Here is a 5048-nt window from a genome sequence, read left to right on the forward strand (position 1 = left end):
TCTGACCTGCTCTTGTAGCCACATGATAGGGTGGGGTAGCGAGATTCTGGTGGGATTTGAAAGCAAGGATGAGAATTTTAAAATCAAGGCGTTCCCGGACAGGGGGTATGACTGGAGCGTCACACCGTCCCCTCCCGTCTTTACTTCCACATACGTACATTGGGACAGGGCTTAGGCGGATTTTTCTGTGTCTCACCCGGGGCCGCTGAGTCTCCTGCAGTCCCCCCGATCACCAACTCATCCTGTTTGTAAATTTAAACCAGAACAAGTGCCTCGCAAAAGGCAAGAGATGAAGGCAAGGCTGGAACCTCTGACAAAAAAAAATCTCTTGTCCACCAGCGAGGTTTGTGTACCTGAATCGCTAACTCTTCTTTTAAAGTTTTGACTTTCATTGGACGCCTCGCGGCACCTACAGACTTGTCTCTTGCACTCACAGTATAGCTGAGGGCCGTTTTCACTCGCACCGCCAGCAATTGTGATATCAAGAAAAAGGTTGCGGAGAAATTCTCCATTTCAGCGAAAATGGAGCGCTGGGGTCCGCTCATGAGGGCAGCGTAAAAGTTGCAACTCGCACCCACGATCCCGAGGGGAATGCCTCTCCCGACTGAGCTAGCCAAGCCTGAGGAAACTGTTACTTCCTTGTCTGTTGTTGCAGCGAGCGGCTGTTGGCTCCGCTCCAAGGGTTCAGTGCAAACCATGAAACAGGTTCTCCTGAATTCCATGGTGTCGAAGGCAATCGAGTAACAAATCGAGCAATGTATTCCGCTCAATCATTGATCATTCCATTCAGATCTTCTGCTTTTCAGCTGCACTTCCCCCAAACATTGCAAATAATTTTGCTCGGTATTTGTTTTGCTTGTTTAACATTTTGTTCTCCGGTTTTGCCAGATTAGCATTTCATTTCAATTATCAATGACAGGGAGCAATGAACAATGAACTCGTGACAAAAGTTCCGTTTATTATTAAAAAGCAGTAATTCCGAAATTATCCAGGCTGATATGAATGGTAAGATAAATAGTGATTTCGACATGATTTAAATACGCAGCCTTCAGAATCTGGAGTCAGACGAGTTACCGTTTCTCCACGAGGTCTACTGATAGCATAGATTATATATGTATAAAAACTTATTATATCCTTAAATATGTATATTTGATGCAGTGTTCCCTTGTGGTTGGGAATAGTTCATTGCACAAAAATAATTCAAGTCTGTGAGACATTTAATGTTTTTTTAATCGCCATTAATACGTTCTGTTGCACACTGAAGGAAATGTTAACTTGTTTGCCAAGTGACAATTAAAACGTCAATAAATCTTTGTGTTTTGTATGTCATGAACTTTTATCCCTTCCCGTTTTACATACTGTATTTTAGGAGTCTGCTTAAAAATGTTTAGTGCTTATTATACAAGGAATCCGGTGCAGCCGCTGTTAAATTTAAAAAGGTTTGTCGCCCCGTTCACGCATGAACAAACTCGACCCTGGAGGTTTATGGGGAGCAAGTCCCAACAAAATGTTTCCCTCCGAGGTCAAATCGGTGACTTTCTGCATGTTACTGGTAAACATGATAACCGCTACACTACGGAAAGGACAAACTTTTCGGTCTCAGGTCTGAAGGAAGTGTCTCGGGAAAACATGAACTGCTGAGTCTCTTCACACTGACTCTCTTCACGAACATTTCATCGATCGAAACTATACAAGTCACAGGGAAAAATGTCAAAGTCACTAAACTCCCAAATTAGCCCCAAAACCAATCAATCTCAGTTTTGAAATGTTCAATTGACCGCCGGCCTCAACAGCTTTTTGGGGGTGAGTGTTCCAGATTTCCACTCCCCTTTGTGTGAAGAAGTGCTTCCTGACATTACCCCTGAACAGCCGAGCTCTAATTTTAAGGTTACGCCCCCTTGTTCTGGACTTTCCCCACCAGAGAAAATAGTCTCTATCTGCCCTGTCAAATTCTTTAATCATCTTAAACACCTCAATTAGATCACCCCTTAATATTCTATACTCAAGGGAATGCAAGTCTAGTCTATGCAACCTGTCGTCATAATTGCTTATCAAGGATATCCACCAAAACGGGTTTTACGATGGCTGGCTTTTGAGTGCATTGGCTTTTGCCAATGGCCACGTTGGTCTCGTGTTATGATTCTCGCTTCGGGGTTGTTTGTCCAAATATGTGAGAGATCCCGGACGAGCCCTTATTTTCCTTTTGATCTTGAACGTCCAAAGACAGAAAAGTACCCGAATCACCTCACATGAGTGAAACAATTCCAATGTTTCATACTATTACCTAACACAACTGCCCAACTTGGTTCTGATGAAAGGTCATTGACCTGAAACATTAACTCGGTTTCTCTCTCCACAGATTCTGCCTGACCTGCTGAGGGTTTCCAGAATTTTCGATGTTATCAGAGTATCACTTCCCTCATCACCTAACTACACTCCTCCACTAGATGTCGCCTTGTGGTACAAACAGGCTCCTTCCGCACAGCCAGGTGTTCTGCTTTCGGCATTAATTATAACTTAACTTTTGAACTTGTTGGTGAGAACATATGGCCTTGCCCATTGACCAGAAAGCAGAATGGTGTTTATCTCTCCCCAGTACAGCCCTTTCCCGCTGCGTCAGCTTGGAATGATACGTAGCAATCATACAGATGTCACACCTCTCCTGCTTCCCTGTGAAGCTGGTAAGACGAACAGCACAAAATGCTGTCTGACACACATACACACCAGCTCTGAATGATTTAAAGGCCTTGTTATAATTGTCAGAGAATTGTTTATATCAAAAGGATAATTAAACTTACGAGTATTATGATATCAGCTACGATCCAAGAGTTTTTGGACTTCAGAATCTACTCGTCTCCATATTAAACATATGCTTGCATATAAAATGAAGCAAATCTGTCTTATGATTGTAGTTTCATTCTCCCAACAGAGATTTATACTTCCTTACTTAAGAGGCAAAAGCTAAAGGTTAATATTACTTCAATATAAAGACTAACTCTTTCCTGACAATACAGATACCCCAAACTAATATAACACCTCAAACTGATAGAGCTTCTCAAACTAAAACAGTACCTCAAACCAATACAGTACCTCAAACGGATAGAGAATCTGAAACGAATATTATACCTCAAGTTAATGCATCATCTCAAATGAATGAAGTACCTCAAACTAATACAGTACCTCAAACAAATACAACACCTTAAACTAATACAGTACCTCAAACCGATACAGAACCTGAAACCAATATAATACCTCAAATTAATACAGCATCTCAATCTAATACAGTATCTCAAACTAATAAAGTACCTCTAACTAATACAGCACCTCAAACGAATACAGCACCTTAATCTAATACAGCACCTCAAATTGATACAGATTCTGAAACTAATCTAATACCACAAACTACTACAACACCTCAAACTAATATAGTACCTCAAACTAATAGAGCAACTCATAATGATAGAGAACCTCATACGAATAGAGGACCTCAAACTAATACAGCACCTCAAACTAATAGAGCACCTCAAACTAATAGAGCACCTCAAACTAATAGAGCACCTCAAACTGATACAGCACCTCAAGCTAATACAGTTTGAGGTGCTCTATTAGTTTGAGGTGCTCTATTAGTTTGAGATACTGTGGACTCGATAGGCCAAATGGTGTGGACTCGATAGGCCAAATGGCCTCATTCCGTGCTGTAACCTTTCTATGATTCTGATAGAGTGCTCGCTGAGCATGTGAGAGATAGCAGGATCGTTTCTTGTATTCTCCACTCACCTTTTGACTTGGGTCAATTGTCCAGAAACAAAAGTGGTGTCAGTTTTCAGCGAGCCCATGGTCCATGTACTTCTTAAGCTTCACTGCGTGCTACGGTACAGAGGGGTCAAGGGGCAGCAAATCTTTTGGTGTGCTGCAGGCAGCAAAAATTCTTGATTTTGGTCTTGAGCAAAGATGGAAAAAAAAGCTTAAAGATGCCTTCTCTGAGGATTGAACTCAGGACCTTCAGATTATGAGACTGACGCGCTGCCTGCTGCGCTAAGAAGGCACTTGATCCATACATATCCAGGCAGCACTACCAAGTAGGACAGTTTGCAAGTTGTAAAATCATAAACTAATCGGCAGTTTGCAAAAAACTCTCCATCCAGGTGGAAATCGAACCAACAATCTTCTGAATTCTGGCCAGACACGTTCTCCATTGCTCCACTAACCCAGGTTGTGGAGAGTAAGGAGCAGCTCACACTCTCAAAGCGCTGCGGTATGAGCAGGTACCGAGTCAGTCTCGGTCATGCCCACGCAACTCCACGAGTCCGGGAGTGTCAAAAGGCGCACGGTGAACAATCACCTTTGCTGCTTCCCTTCGATAGCTCAGCTGGTAATGCGGAAAACTTGTAGAGATTAAATCTTGAAAGCAAAATTACTCTTCAATCGCTGGTTTAATTCCGGCGCAAAGTAGCAAACTTGCTTTTGGAGCGAATGGTGTTGAGCTCAAGGCCGCTTTCTTAACTTTACAGATTGCTTACTGCTTAAAATATTGGCGCTTTTCCTTTCTCAAACCTGAAAGCTTTCTGTGTCTGTCCGAACACGGCTGTTTTGCTCGAGCATTTTCCTCTGCTCACCAGCAGGGAGCGCCTTTGTGCAACAACACGTGAAACCGGACTCACTTTCAGGCAAAAAAGACTTCTCTCAGACAGTCAGACAGGTCTCTCGCTGCTCAGAGGAGTGCCGTTGAGCAGCAATTTTTTTTTATTTTCAAAATATACTTTATTTCATAAAATTTAAGGATGCATACAGTTCAGGGTAAAAATCGCAATTTCAATTCTAAACAATACAAAACAGATCGCACACACTCTTATCCCATTATTTCGATACAATGCAGAGTGCATTTCTTGTCATACATTCTGTGTAATAAAAGGTGGGATGGCTTTACACGGTGCTCTTTCCCCATAGAGCCCTTGTGTAGGCCGCACCGTGCCTCAGTGCGTCCCGCAGCACATTCCCCTGGACCTTGGAGTGTGTCAGTCGGCAACACTCGGTCGTGGACCGCTCCT

General features: G+C 42.7%; 1 non-coding gene across 1 annotated transcript; it reads right to left on the bottom strand.

Annotated features, from left to right (window-relative positions):
- Positions 1–3972: 3972 nt before the first annotated feature.
- On the bottom strand, positions 3973–4045 carry trnam-cau (transfer RNA methionine (anticodon CAU)). The gene has a single exon. It is a non-coding gene; the product is annotated as a tRNA-Met (tRNA).
- Positions 4046–5048: the final 1003 nt, after the last annotated feature.

The sequence above is a fragment of the Heptranchias perlo genome, unplaced genomic scaffold (assembly GCF_035084215.1).
Source record: "Heptranchias perlo isolate sHepPer1 unplaced genomic scaffold, sHepPer1.hap1 HAP1_SCAFFOLD_52, whole genome shotgun sequence".
Classification (NCBI taxonomy): Eukaryota; Metazoa; Chordata; class Chondrichthyes; order Hexanchiformes; family Hexanchidae; genus Heptranchias; species Heptranchias perlo.